This window comes from Phyllostomus hastatus, unplaced genomic scaffold (assembly GCF_019186645.2).
Source record: "Phyllostomus hastatus isolate PE091 unplaced genomic scaffold, TTU_PhHast_1.1 phas_contig_254, whole genome shotgun sequence".
NCBI lineage: Eukaryota > Metazoa > Chordata > Mammalia > Chiroptera > Phyllostomidae > Phyllostomus > Phyllostomus hastatus.
The window spans coordinates 6,448,000-6,463,424 of record NW_025333810.1 but is presented as its reverse complement, the minus strand read 5'-3'; the positions used below and the strand labels follow the sequence as shown (position 1 = coordinate 6,463,424).

The window sequence follows — 15,425 nt, the reverse complement described above, 5'->3', positions numbered from 1 at the left end:
AATGATAAAGGTCATTGAAATAAAGATCTCCCACCACTATAGTAATTACTTTTTTTTTCCTCCTGATTCAATGGCACAAGGAGCTCAAAACATCCAAGTGGAGTCATAGCTTCAGTCTCCAGGGATTTGTGACTGTATCTCCTGATCCAAACATGACTTCACCAGCCCTGAGAACAAGAACTTTTCATCAAGCAGATAATAAGATTGCACAGATGAGAAACACATATTCCATAAGTAGGTCACTGGAAGAAATGGTGAGGGAGCCAATCCTATTTCCACACTTAGTTCCCAAATCCATGGAGTTTAGCTATTGAACACAGAGCACAAACTATCAGTCATTCGTTCAAGGTATAAACTGCATCCTTGAGAATAGATTCTATACCTTGCGGAGTGTGACACTCAAGCTTTTAATAGGCTACTCTATCATCCTATCAGGCAAATTGTTTTCCATATCATGTGGACAAATCAGCAGCAGTGAATCCACATGGGTGGTAGAAGTCCTCAGCAGATTGTGTTGGTAGAGACCCTGCTGACAGAGAGAGCAAACACATAAATGAAATATGGGATATGGTTTCACCATTTCAGGGTTGAATTATTCTGATATAATCAACCTGTCCCTAAGTGGCTGCCTGACCTCTCTTAGGGATGATATCAAATCAAGGGTTTATTGTCCATCTCTGCTGGCAGAAGAGCAGTCAGAAATTACCAGCCTTATTGATAAACGGCCTCCATGCCTGCTGTGATCACTACTCTGTTCATAGGCCTATTGTATAACTACTAGGGTAACCAAGGAGAAAGACTGGCCAATATCCACAAAATGAGTCATTCTATACAGCTGACATCAAGTGATCCTGCTGAGGTGGATGCTGCAGGACATGGACACAAAGATTCTCAGTCTTTGTGCCCATTCCCATGAGCCTACCCACATGTCTCTTCCTCAAATGTGCTTGTTTCTGGTCATCTAATCTTGCTCTTTCAACATCCCTGAATAACCCAACTAGTAAATGTGGCTTATAAATCCACATATATCCACATCAAATCAATTTTTATTCATACAGTGTGAATATACAAGTGCATGGCTTACAGCTCTGAGCCCTGGGGGAATTTCTCTTTATAACCTTTCTTCATGCCCACCTCAGGGAAGGCTGTAATGCCGTGATGATTCACTCTTGCCTAGCAGAGACATATTGAGAGCTCTGTTGGTTGTTGAAGGAAACCACATAGAAACTATAAATGCTTTCTGAGACAGGTGACATGAGGATATGAACCACCTGTTCATGCAATTCACTTGTTCCCCCAATCTGCTCAAACATTTCTATCACAGACACGGATTTCTGCTTCACCTGTCTGATATTGTGACCTCAGAAGATCTGTTAACACCCTGAACATGATAGACACCTCTGGTGGCATATTCACATAAAGTCCTGTTGTTAGACTTTCAGTCTCCACCCAGACATACTAGCACGCCAGAAGGTGCTTTTCAAACAGCTTCTACTCCAGACATGTTACTTTTCTCAGAACCTTGGAGGTCCGCACTGTAAGGCTCCTATTGGGGCTTTCCAGAGGCTTTGCACAGCATTCATATCCCCTAACGTGACTCTAACACCATTGAATTTGTTGGACCATAAAATCCAACAGACAATTCCTAGGAAAGAGGGTGAACAAAGATTCTTTTTCATGTGGTGTTTTGGGAATATGCTCAGGAATAAGAGGGTGATAGTAAAAGAAATGTTTGATTCTTAATCCCCAGTGCCCAGACCATAACTTTATTTGGAAGTACAGACTTTGCAAATGAGGTCAAGTTAAGATGAGACCACTGGGGTAGGCTCTAATCCAATAAGACCCGAGCCTCATAAAACAGGGAAACTAGGACAAGAGCCAGATGGGCACACAGAGAGAATACCATATGAAAATGAAGGCAGAGATCAGGTGATGTATCTACAAGCCGAGGAACACCAAAGTCTGACACCAAGCCAACAGAAGCTAGGAGAGAGACAACCTTAAGAAGAAACCAATCCTTCCAAAGTCTCATCTCAGAGTGCTAGACTCCAGAGCTATGGAACAATCGATTTCTATTGTTTAAGCCACCCAGTTTATAGCACATTGTTATGGCAGTCTGGCAAACCAGTAGAGGGCAAGAGGGAAATTTGGGGGATGATACAATATTCCTTATTTTGGTTGGTATGGTGACCCTATGACTTCAAATCTTATTAAACGCCATACTTCAAATGGATGCATTTTGTTGAATATAAGTTTTTCTTTAATAAAACTGGTTTTAACAGTAAAATCAATGGATTAGTCAGTATTTCTAAGTCATAGCTATTGCTAGTAATTTTTGGTTCTTCATGCCTATAGAACACTCACACTAGTTGCTACTCTAATTAATAACTGAAATTAACTCTGATTACTATAAGAGTGTAAGGTGACTATTACATAATGGGGGCAGGAAAGAGGTTTTGTGGAACTCAGTGATTCACTGGGTACCTGTTGGTATTTCCATGTAAATTGGCAACTGCAGGCAAAGCAGATGCAAGAATATCTCCCTCCACACCCTTCCCATCAGTTCTTCATACACATATTCATCAAATGCACAGATATTCTGGGTAGCTATGTTTTGATTTTTAAAAACTCCAGGAGCCAGCATGTTGATCACAAAGCTTGGGGTGAGTCTGAGGGAGGAGAAAAGAGAAGGTTAGGACACAGAAGGGACTGGACAAAATATCCCTTAATTAAAGGCTGGGGTTGTAATACCCATCCAGGGTCAGGAGTTGTAGGGCCTTTCTGGGTACAGTAGGAAACCAGGTATAATCTTATGTTAATCTGGAAACAAAGATAATACTGTGCTGTCCCTAAACCTCTACCTAAACAGTATCCCTCTGACACTCAGATACATAGTAATTGCTAAATTATTCTTTATAAACTTTGGTCCTTTTTTTCTTTTGAATTTCCAAAAACAATAAAATAAAATACTGGTAGATGAGTATAAATTCTAGTGGAGGGAACTGATAAATTTAATTTGAAACATATTGATTTGAGGAGTGTTTGGGACATCTACATGTCCCAAATATACAACAAGCTTATCTAGAAAAACTTGAAGAAAAGTGTAGAGGATAGGTACACATGGGGAATCATGGAAGAAAGCACTGAAGCTAGATGACAGTGCTGAAACAAAATATGTAAACAGAAAAACACTGGGTAAAAGTCAGAAGCCTGGGGCTCACCAACACTTAAAGAATGAGGAGGAGCATACATGGTCACACACAGAGGAGCACAACCAAGAGGAGATGCTGCCACCAACACCAAGCACACAGAGCAGGTGAGCATGGCCAAGAGAAGCTGTGAGCTGCAAATTGGGAAATGGTCACTGGAACTGGCAATTAGATGGTGTCAAGGTAGGGCAGTTTGAAAATGGGAAACACCTGAGTTACTTAAAAAGGAAGAAAAATGAGCCAGTATAGAAGATGAACTGATGATGTAGAGAGAGAATTGTTAGTAAATGGAAAGATGTCTGCACAAATGAGGCAGAAGATGGCTTTAAGGGAACATATAAAGAAGTGAGCTGGGATAAGAAGAGAGGCCTCTGCCCTGGCTAGTATAGCTCAGTGGATTGAGCATGGGCTGCGAATCAAAGCATCGCAGGTTCAATTCCCAGTCAGGGCACGTGGCTGGGTTGCAGGCCACGGCCCCCAGCAACTGCACATGGATGCTTCTCTTTCTCTCTCTTTCTCCCTCCCTTCCATCTCTAAAAAATAAATAAATAAAATCTTTAAAAAAAAGAAGAGAGGCCTCTTATTTTTAAGAACTGGAGGAAAATCTGTCAGATGGTTATTAGTACAGGTAAGCCTCCTGGTAGGAAGACACAAGGTTATCCAAAGGGATTGTATACAAAATCCTTGAAGTAATCAAAGGGAATTAAAGGTCATCAACCCCAGAAGAATGCTTTGCATAATAAAAGTCTATTTCTTTGAGATTTTAGTCATGTGATTTCAGCCACATGAAATCCAGTACATTTAGAAAAGGTTTGTATATAAAACATTCACAAAATAGGTCTCATAGATAAAATTAACTTTGTCACTTACAAGTGTGTATAGGAACATAACACATGATTTTCTAAGTATATCTTTCCCAAAGGGTACTACTTTGATAGAAAATAAAGAGTTGGATCATAGTGAATCATATAGCCTATCTTACAAGATTGCTCTTATGAGACAGTAAAAATTACTGGTTAACAATTTCATTGGATCAGGGGTGTGTTGCCAATGCCAGAGAGCACCATAGTTGCACTGTGGTGGGAGTGTGTATGTGTGGAAGAAAGACAGCAGAGGGAACTCAGCCCTGTCCCTTTTCATTTCTGCATTTCTTACTGTGTGGATCACAGCAAAGATGTGCCAAGGGCAATCGCAGCCACTGCTGCAGAAATGGACTCACCTGCAATTCTCGGAAGACCTAACTGAAACTTTTCTTTCTTGAACTTCCCTTTGCTTTAGATCAGATACCTAGTTATATCTCATTCTTTAAATTTTTTCCTCTAATCCCTCCTGTAGAAAATAGAGGCCTCCTCATTTGCTTACAGATAAAGAACTTCATCTATGAATGCAGAAGACACATACAGGGTGGGGCAAAAGTAGGCTTACATTTGTTCATATGGAAACTACTACAGTAATTAATAAAGAATAAAAGTAAAAGCTCTGTGTTTCGTGTACTCCCAACCGTAAACCTCCTTTTGTCTCACCCTGTATATTAAACTTTATGCAATAAAGGACAATGAAAAACAGGTTAAAATGGTCATTTCTTTGATTATTTTTTTAAAGATTTTTATTTATTTTTAGAGAGAGGGGAAGGGAGGAAGAGAGGATGAGAAACATCAGTTGGTTGCCTCTCATACATGCCCCAAGCAGAGATTAAACCTGCAACCAGGAACATTCCCTGATCAGGAATCATAAAGGTCATTTCTTTGTATTGGCAACTAGCATTTTTAATTTGTAAAAATATAAGTTCTCCACCGCCATCCCCTTTTACCTAGAGTGACTAACATGTAGTGTCAGTAAATCAGGCAGATCACTGACCTGATTACAAATTTGAGCCCATATACTGACTGTTATTTCCTTTGCTCAGAATAATTGTGTATAAAGGGAAAAGTGTTAGTGGCTAATGTGAAACAACTGTGTTGGCAGGTAAAACATTTTGTTCTTCAGTGAAACTCTTTCTCCTGGTGTTATGATAGCCTATTACCATCAACGATTTAGTTGGGGATTTGAAGAAGTTCTCCTAACTCGATAAGAATGATAAATTGCTGTTTAAGTCACACACTTAGTCTCACCTATATGCTTGATGTTTCCCAGAAAACAATTTTATGCCATTTTCTGTACCTCCATGCACTTCCAAATATGAATTAATTCAAACCAGACACTGCCACAACTTCCTACAACTCACTCTTCTAAAGTAATCAGGTATGAAGCAAGTCCCCCCACCCCAAGAGCTAACTAACGCCTCAGTGCCCTGCCTGCCCTGGTTCTGTGAGTCTGAGATATGGCAACCTGACCACGAACAGACATTTTGCAGAAATAATGACTTGCCAGTGCCTGCCTCATTTCCCTTTGCCTGATGAACTTTCATAAAGGCCATTTAGAAAGGGTTCAGCAGCATGCAAGATACAGAATTTGAGTTCTAAAAGGCCCAAGGATGAGTGAATGACACCTTTTTCTTTTCTGGAGCATTTCTAATCACAGTTTTGTTACTGTAGCCTTCATGCTAAATAAAATAAACCTATCTGGAACTCTAAAAATAGTATGTTTCAAGTTACTTCTCCATCTTCTGAGGTTCCCCAAAGAAAAGCTATTAAATGATTTGCAGCTCATCACAACCAGAATCTTCCTAAGTGGGGGACCATTTTTTTTAAATCCTGGAAGAAGGCAGATTGACAGTGCTATGTCTGGCATCTTTGATTTTGGATTACACCTGTTGTGAAAGAGAGGCTGGCCTCTACCTTCCACAAAGCATTGAAAAGCACGATTCTCAATTTGAGCTGAGAGGAGTGATGTCCACATTCCATATCTAGCCACCTTCATGGAAGCCAAGCAGACTTGCTGATTGAGATAATTAGGGCGGAGACAATATCTCTGCCATCCCGGCAGCAATGCTGCTGATGGTTTCACCAAAAACTACAAGGAAGTCACCAGTTCTAGAGTGCTTTCTATAGTCACTGCTTATGAAACTGAACCATTGTATTATCCTATTCCTGGGCCTATTGTTTATGGGTCATTTTCAGAAGAGAAAACATTGGGGCATCAAAGGAGGTAAAAAAGACCTTATGTTCTTCCCTGTCCCAACTATCAAAATAAGTCTCAGCTTCAGAAATATACAAATGTCCTATTTATATCCACTGTTCACTATTCATTCTTTCCACCACTCACAGGAATCAGAAAAGTGTTAATCTCATAGTATGCTCCAAAACAGGCAAGGTATGAAACAGTTTCGTAGAGGGTGAGGGACCATTCTATCAGAGTTTCTGGTGAAATGGCTCATTATTTTTCAGGAATGATTTTAAGAATAGCTCTTCTAGCCCTGGCTGGTGCAGCTCAATGGATTGAGTGCCGGCCTGTGACGTAAAGGGTCGCTGCTTTGATTCCCAGTCAGGGCACATGCCTGGGTTGTGGGACAGGTCCCCAGCAGCGGTGGCACAAGAAGAAACCACACACTGATGCTTCTCTCCCTCTCTCCTTCTATTCCCCTTTCTCTAAAAATAAATCAATATATTCTTTTAAACAAAAAAGAATAGCTCTTCTAGTAACAGCATTAGAACTAGATGGAATGTGAACTTCTACTAAAAGAAAACAGTGCTCTTAAAACATACTCTTGAGAAAATTAAGAAATCTCTTCAGTTTAAACATGTTCACAAACCTGATATTCTCCTACTGATAAAAATGCAACTTGCCAGAGTATGACAACATTGCAATAGAGCTTCTGTCCAACCTTATCAAGGACCCACCTTCACACGCCCCTGGACATGCCGAGCTGTCTATAGGCACCTTGGATAGAGCAGGTCTCCTATGTCTCCTTGCCCCACTATTTAAAGTAAAACTAAAAAAGCAAACCAACAAAAACAATGCTTTCTTCACCCACTTAACTGTTGATTAAATTTTCCTTTACAGAACATCAACATCTCACTTGCCAATAAAGGATATCTAATCCAATACCTTTGCAAGGTAGGTTGTTTTGCTCCTGGACAACTCGACCAAGATGGAATTAACAATCCGCAGTTTAACTAAACTTTCGACAGGCCTCTTTGTGCACCCTAGGCCCCTGACCTCCCTCTTCTTAGAGCACTTATTTTAAAAAATTTGTCATTGTAAATCCTGTCTCTATCCCTCTGAAGCATATGTGAATCTCTTCCCAGCCCCCTGCCAGTTTCACAATGCAGGAAATGTATGTAGAAATCATTTTTTAAATAAAAACATCAGAGGAGATGGCATCCCTACCTTCCATTCTCTGTGGAGGGCAGGAGTCTGACTCCCATGGGCACCCATTAGCAAACACAGGTGGCTTAATCACAGAAAAGAATTGCAAACTTAGGAATAACTAAATGTGCTCAACAAATTCCACAGATAACCTCCTCTCCAACATCCTCCAGTATTTTTCCACTGGCTCACCCCCTGGATTTAAAACCCTCTGCCTTTTGCTTCAGTGAAGTTAAATACCAGACTTGCTCTTGGCTCTCTGCCTTACTGCTGGCAATAGTATCGAAATGAAATCAACTTCTGTTTGCTCATCTTGTCTGACGTCATTTTTTTTTATTTTAACATGCTCTACTCTCATTTTGGAGCCTCCATCTAGTCTCCTGCAGTTTTCAAAACCTCCAAAAGGTAATGAACTTCAGGATGATGAAACCTGAAACACAGGTGAGATTCAGGTAAGTCCATTTACACTGGGATCCCTCTAAAGTCTGCTACAGGATATCTCCCTATCCCCAAATATCTTCCTCTCCTGACTCTACCTCCTGCTGGCCTCCCAGGTAAATTGACTCAGCAAAGTGTAGCAGTAATGACTTTGTATTTGTTGTCACCTCCTTGTATGCAAGGCATCCTTGTATCCTTTTGCAGCATGACTTTGCCACCTCTCCTATCAAGAGATGCAGTCTTTTTCTCCAACTTTTGGTCTTGAGCTTAGTCAGATATCTTGGTTTTGTTAATAGGATATTAGCCAACATGCCAGAAACAGAAACTTCAAAAGTGAGCTTTGGAGTTTGCTCTTCTTGCTTTCCCTGGGGCCTCTGCTGAGTTCAAATACAAAGGAGCCACTGGAGAGATCCCAGTATTCACAACTTCCCCAGCCAAGTTCCCAAACATGGGAGTGAGGCCACCCTTGCCTCAGCTGACCTATTGCAGGGCAGGATACCAAGCCAGGCTACAGAATCATGGTGTCAAATATTTATTGTTTTAAGCATCTGAGTTCTACTTTTCTTTTAATATAGCAAAAGCAGATACCATCAGGATGTTACATTTACTGAGAAAAACATGAATGATTTCCCAGCCCAGAGAAAAATGATGAGAAATTAACTGGAGAAGGGACATCAGAGAAAACATTCCTTCATCATCCTGAGTCTCAAACCTGAAATGTTACCTGGGATTTAAACACAGATTTTAAAAAGTAATTCAGAACTCCACAGAAAATCAATCTCTCTCTAGGACTAAAACTATCTCACCTTTGAACAGTTTTTTTTTTCATTCTTATTAGACTTGAAAGCATGCCCATTGACCTAGCATACGCAATTTGCTAATAATTAGGTTGGCAGGGCAGGTTTAGGATTGTTACCAAATGGGTGGGTGAGGGGCCCCTTCAGTTCACAGAAGCTACTGCCCTAATGAGAGAGAAAAGATGAAGAAGGGGCAACTGAAATACCTCGGTTTCCTAAAATTCAGGTGAGATTAAACTCCATCACAGAAAAACAACTTCCAAATAAAACATCACTTCATTCTGTACTGGATGCAGAGAAGAAGCAGTTTTTAAGTCAAGTGCCCCTCTCAAGAGACCCTGAACTACTCTTACAGTCCTTCCCAGGGCACGTGCTTTTCCTTCTCTTTCTCCCCTTTCTCCTCCTCCTCCTCCTTCTTCTGAGTCTTCCATGAGTGTAAATAATATGTACTTGTTCATCTCTCCCATTAGACTTGAAGTTCCTTGAGGGCAGAGTCTGTGTTTATTCAGGGTTTCAGCAAGCACAAGTCACACAGTAGGTGCTTAATAAATGTTTATTACATAAATGAATGGAAGAGGGCAGGTTCTACATAACAGAGACTAATATCCAGATGACTCTGTTCCCAAGGCCTGACTGAACAAGGAGCCTGGCAGAAAAAGAAAGAGGAGGAGGAGAAGAAGTCACCTTCTTTTATTAAATAAAAATTTATATTATTAAAAAAACACATAATTCATAAAAATGTGTCTTTTTTCATGAAGATGCCTGAAATTCTACCAGGACACTTGATATAGCTATAAAACGTTTAACTTTGAGTGAATTGCATATAGTATTTGTTACTTGCATCCCTTCTTCTTGTTTGGGAAGCCAGAAGTCCTGAGCAGGGGAGAGACGCCACAGGTGCCAAGACAAAGCTCTTTTCCTAGACAGCACATGCCAAACATGTTGCATCTTCAGATAAATAATACCTGGGAGCTCAAACTAATTTTAAAAAGCATTGTTTTGCTTTCAACTGGTTAATGTGGTGACATTATTTTTACTATTTCAGTTGCTCAGACCCCCACAAAGAAAAAGAAAAAAAGCAGCTATCCCCATCCCTTCTCTTATAAAATATTTATTGTTTTATATGTATATATTTTTTAAAAGAACGAAATCAATTCTATTTTGAAAGGCACATTAAAAATGTAAGCACAAAGCACAGGGCACATTTCACAGAAGACTGGAATTGTTAACAGTTTTTTTTCATCTACCAGAAGAAATCAAATGAAGCCAGTTTGCCTCTGGGGTTTTAAACATCATTACAATTCATCTTAATAATGAAGTTAAAATTAACTGAAAGAAGACAAAATGGGGGGGGGGAATCCCTCACATCACTAACATGGGTTTATTCATGGCAAATAGATAAAAGTAATATCCTTTGGGCATACTTAAAAAAAAATCAAAATGACCAGCATATAGGGACCCATGATGAAAGCAGCACCTCCAACACTCATTTTGTGTTTATGGAAGCATAAACTAATGCACAACACACACACTTCATAAACATATGTTTGGAATACACACATACATGCAATACAAATAAATGCAACCACCAAGAGATCTTTAAAATTATATTTAAAAATATTGCAAACAAGGGATGATTGACTCACCATGAATCTGTTTGGATATTGCACAGAACTAACAGCAGGAACTCAGTTCTGCATCATGTAAGCATCCCAGGCTGTGTTTCTGGAACCTTTCTGTGGGAAATAAACGGACCCATACAATGGTCAGAGGGGGCATATGCACTCCGCAGGGCCCTCAGATGTCTCCAGGAGCACTGTAACTGTGACTCTCGTCCTTCCCCTCCGAGGGGAAGAACAAAACAGGCAGCTTGCTTCTTGGGAATAGATGGGGGACATTTTTTTAAACCAATTAAACCCTTTTCAGAAAACTAAACCTGTCACACTGAAGGTATAATGAAGGTAACAATAATGAATTGCAGAGCAAAATTACACTAGAATATACTGTGTTTGCTTGGCCGTCAGCTGGGAACACTGCTGACTCATTCATACTCTTCCATGGTAAAGTTTAGAACTCAATTATTTCTCTTAAAACCAGTAAGTTATTTTAGTTTTAAGTTGCCTGATAAGGTAAGAAAAGCCCCTAACTATAGGACTAAAACTGTTGATTTTATTTTTTTAAGAGTGGGAAAGATAACATAAAGAAACAATATAAATTAGGCAATAGAGAAAGCACAAATTCTCATGGAGTTTTAACCTTTTTAAATAAACAAATCCATAAGGGTTTAGGAGGAAATCAAGACTCTATCCCAATATGGAGGAATCTCTCTCTCTCTCCCTGCCCCATCTCTCTCCCTCTCTCTCAATGACTATCACCTCTAATTAATCAGAGTGTTCACCCTTTAATTCTGATTTCTTTAAATATTTAGGTTTTTTTTTACATTATACTAGATGCAGAATGGTAATAAGGCAACAAAAAGTCACAACTCACACATTATCTATGTTTCAATATTTTACCATTGGTGACCTAGTCATTTGGTTAATTCTAAGCATGGTTTGAGGAAACACTCAGAAAGTTATACGTAACCTGTATAACTGGGAAATTGTTATGTAGAATCATTATACAGGAATTAATACATGCATAGAAATCTTCCTTATAACATGCATTTACATAATAAAATTAGAGAAGACTTAGGTGGAGAAATTAACATGATTGACTAGGGGCCTGATATTTAAGAAAAACATTTAGATTACAATTTACTTACTGATTTAAACTAAAATTTTATTTGGGAATATTCACTCTGCTTACAAAAATCTTTCTTTAGCAACTGATTTACTCCAGCAAGAAAATCTTCTATGAGTGTATAGTGACCGCCAAATTTGAAAAATAAGACAAATATTTTAAATTTTTATTTTTTCCAACATATGCTGACTTTGTCCATTTGGGCTACTATGAAAACACACCATGGACTGAGTAGCTTATACACAACAGAAATGTATTTCTCACAGTACAGGAGCCTGGAAGTCCAAGATTAAGCTGCCAGCAGATGTGGGGGGCCTAATGAGGGCCTGCTTTCTGGGTCACAGATGCCACCTTCTCACTGTGCCCTCATACAGCAGAATGACTGATACTAAGAGGGAGTGTAATGATTTTTAGTGATAACTGATGATGCTATGATGAACTCAGGACTTGGAGCATTCTTGCATAGTCCATATGTCTCTTACCTAACAGGGAATTTTTCCTCTCCTCGAGTACGTAACAGTTCCTCCATACTCTTTGCTCTTGAGTTCCCTTATTATTTAACTGAAAAAAAAAAGTGGCACAATCAGAAGACTTTCTTTCTCATCAGCATATTGATAGACCAATAGAGATCTGTACTCTTTTTTTACATTAGCAGTTTTTATTTAAATTTCCAATTTAAAGAAATGAAGACAGATTTAGTAATATAATATAGTTATTAAAAAATATTTTACCTAAAAAGAAAAACTAATGGAAACTGTTCTAGAAAATGCAATTGTATTTCAATGTTACCTTGTTTGAATTACATAAATGCCTGTTGACTTGTTATATACACTGTAGAAATGGAGAGATAAACTGGTACTTTTGTGAACGCTTCACTAAAAGAAAAGCTTAAAGTATCACTATAAGGACAAGATGATTCTGCTTATCATATTTCTTTTTCATACAGCTCAAGGGTGGTTGAGTTTGTTTATTCATGATCATCATGGCTGTACTTTAATATCACCAAGTATCATTAAAGAAAATAAGAATAAATCAACTAAAGCCCCAGCATTACACAACCTTTTGGAAATAACTTAAATCTAAAATAAAGATCTAAAGGTTGTTTTTTCCCCAAATCCTCTTTAGTCTGACTTCACATTAAGAGTAATATAATAGTAAAACATAACTTCACCACAGAGTAATTCAATCTATGACCTATCTTGATGCTTCTTATCTACGGCCGATTCTTCAAAATGTGCACCAGCTCCTACTCTCCCACCTTCTCAAGGAAGGTAGATTCTCTTCTCCCTCCCACGTTTAAGTTCCTTCCCTCATTGCAAGACCATTTCTCTCACCCAAGTACTAACCAAGCCCCACTCTGCTTAGCCTCTGAGATCAGACAAGATGGGGCGCATTCAGGGTGGTATGGCCGTACACAAGACCATTATTAAATAATGTAAAACATGCTATTATATTTCCTATTTTCTATTTAAAAAGCTCTCTTGAAGCCTTCATACTTTTTATTAGCTGTTCCCTTTTGTAGTAAGAATTGCTAACTACACTAGTTTCAGACACTTCCCTCACTTCCCCACCTCCAATTTCCTCTCTCACATTTTGATCCCACCACTACATTGAACTTCCTTTTGTCATATTCACAAAGATTGCGTCTTTACAAATCCAAATCCATTAATCACTTCTCCCTTTATTTTTCTGGTCTTCCCAACATAAGAACATTTGACCTTGTGAGCACTTCCCTCCCTTGGTTTCAAGAACAACAAGCTTATCAGGAAGTTTTCCTAATCACTGACTATTGTTCCCCACTCTGAATGCTGGAGTACCCCAAACCTTAATCCTAAAAATGCTTAGTCCCTATTTAAATAATCTCATGCAATTCAATGACTTGAAATGTTTTATATATACTGATGACAACCATCACTTCTTGTTTCAGTTCCAGACTCATTTATGTAACTACCTACTTGATATTTAAATATCTGGTAGGAAGTTTAAAAAGCGAATCCTTGCCTTCTCACACCTGAACCACAAATTCATCTTTCCCCATATTTTCCTCATTTCAGGAACTGGCACTATATCCATTTGTTAAAGGTAAAACTTGAGAGTAATGTTTGATTTTGCTTTTTTCTTATCATCTAAAATCTAATCCATCAGCAACTGTTCTTGACCACATCTTCAAAACATGCCCGGAGTCCGGCGACTCCCTGCCACCCCCTCTTCTCCCCTCCGGTCCAGGAGCTGTGGTTTTCTGGCTGCGCTACTTTCACAGTCAGCCAGCTTCCAGCTTCTACTCTTTCCTTCCACATGAAGGCTAACTCAAGCTTTTCAAAACTACTTCATGCCCCACAGCTGAGAATAGTTATTCAAAAATGTAGGTTTTTTTCTTCTTGCTTTCAAAACTAGAGTACATTTAACAGTTTCCCTTGCAGTTAAGTTTCGTCGTACTACTCTTTTTGAACAATGAAATATGGGGAAGTGATATTTGCTACTGCCAAGTCTAACCCCCCAATACTTCCACATACGATTCCCCTACTCCCTCCCCTTCTGCTAGCTTCATGCAACAAGCATGCAACTTGCCTCCAGCTGGAACAACACTAAGTCTCTGTATCAACCCTCTGAAGCAGAGTTACCCACTGGTCAGGAATACACACTCTGTATTTGGGAAATAATCTTACGTTATTTTGTGCCTTTATGTTTTGGGTTTTGTTTTTTTTTTTGGATTTGTTTGTCACAGCAGCTAGAATTACCCTAATTAGCACATTCTCTAATACAAAATTCTCTAGAGTTTCCAATTACATAGTGAATAAATTTAAACTTCTTTCCATGCCTTTTGAGGCTCTAATGACCTGGGCCTTACCCAGTTCTGTGATTTCATTTGCTCCTCATTCAGTTTCCTCTACCCACATGAGCCTCTTGATATTTTTAAAACACACCAAACTGATTCCCATTTCAGGAACTTCATGTTTGCTTTTCCCTCTGCCTGGAATGCCTGACTCTCAGACATTCATGCCTGCTCAAATTTCAACATCCTAGAGAATCTCCCCTCACATCCCATCAAATATAGCATTCCCATGCTTTTCAATTTTCCTTTCTTGCCTTCATAGCTCTTATAACTAGGTGCAACTATGTCAGTTTTATTTTCTTTTTGCTTACTAGCTTACTATCTATACCTCCTACTACAATGACAGCTACATTTTTCTTTTTACTACTGGATCCTAGCTAACTACAGTAGTGCCTGAAATTAATAAATATTAATTTATATAATAAATATTAATAGATAGATGGAGGGATAAATAGAAACTGCCTTTATGATACGCTACCTCTAAAAATACCCCAAATGATTCCTACCTCCTGGTATTTATAGCCTTCTATAATCCCCCCCATCACCTTGCTTCTAATCAATAGATGAAGGGATATCTCTTTTGTGGTTTGTTTGTGTAAGACTGTGACTGCCCTATTGGTAGCAAACCCTTTCTGTTGACTTCCTTGGCTTGCACATTTTGATGATGCCAGCTGCCATATGTGAAGGCACTGTTGGCAGCCACTGGCCAACACCCAGCTAGAAACCATGGCCTTTAGTCCAACAACGCATGAAAAACTGCAATCTGACACCTGAGCTTGGAAATGGATCCCTCCCTACTCAAGCATTCAAATGAGACCTCAGCCCTGAGCAAGCAAGGTCTTGCATACAGCCTTGTCAGTTACTGAGCAGAGGTCCCAGTGAAGCCTGGCCTAGGTTCCTGAGACACAGAGCCTATGAGAGAAGACAGGCATGGTATTTTAAGCTGCTGAGTTTGTGCTAATTTGTTACAAAGCAATGGATAACTAATATACCCTGATGTGGGTAGAGCAAAAAGAAATTAGAAAAACTCTCTGCTGTTTTTTTTTTCTCAAATGGGACAACAGAAATCTAAAGAAGTATGCTTTCTTGGATGCCTAATACCCTAAAATATAATCTGATATCTATGAACACTGTTTTCCAGTTTGACTTTCAGATTTC

The 15,425-nt window shown here is 39.1% G+C and overlaps 1 long non-coding RNA gene across 3 annotated transcripts in view; it reads right to left on the bottom strand.

The window, feature by feature from the left end:
* The window catches only part of LOC123818120, a 177,516-nt gene that overhangs the window by 123,207 nt on the left and 38,884 nt on the right, over window positions 1-15,425 (bottom strand). For all 3 annotated transcript variants that reach the window (XR_006785574.1, XR_006785573.1, XR_006785572.1), the window contains exons 2-3: window positions 11,917-11,995; window positions 10,339-10,428 (exon numbers count right to left, since the gene is read on the bottom strand). This is a non-coding gene — a long non-coding RNA (uncharacterized LOC123818120). The remainder of the gene's footprint in view (window positions 1-10,338; window positions 10,429-11,916; window positions 11,996-15,425) is intronic.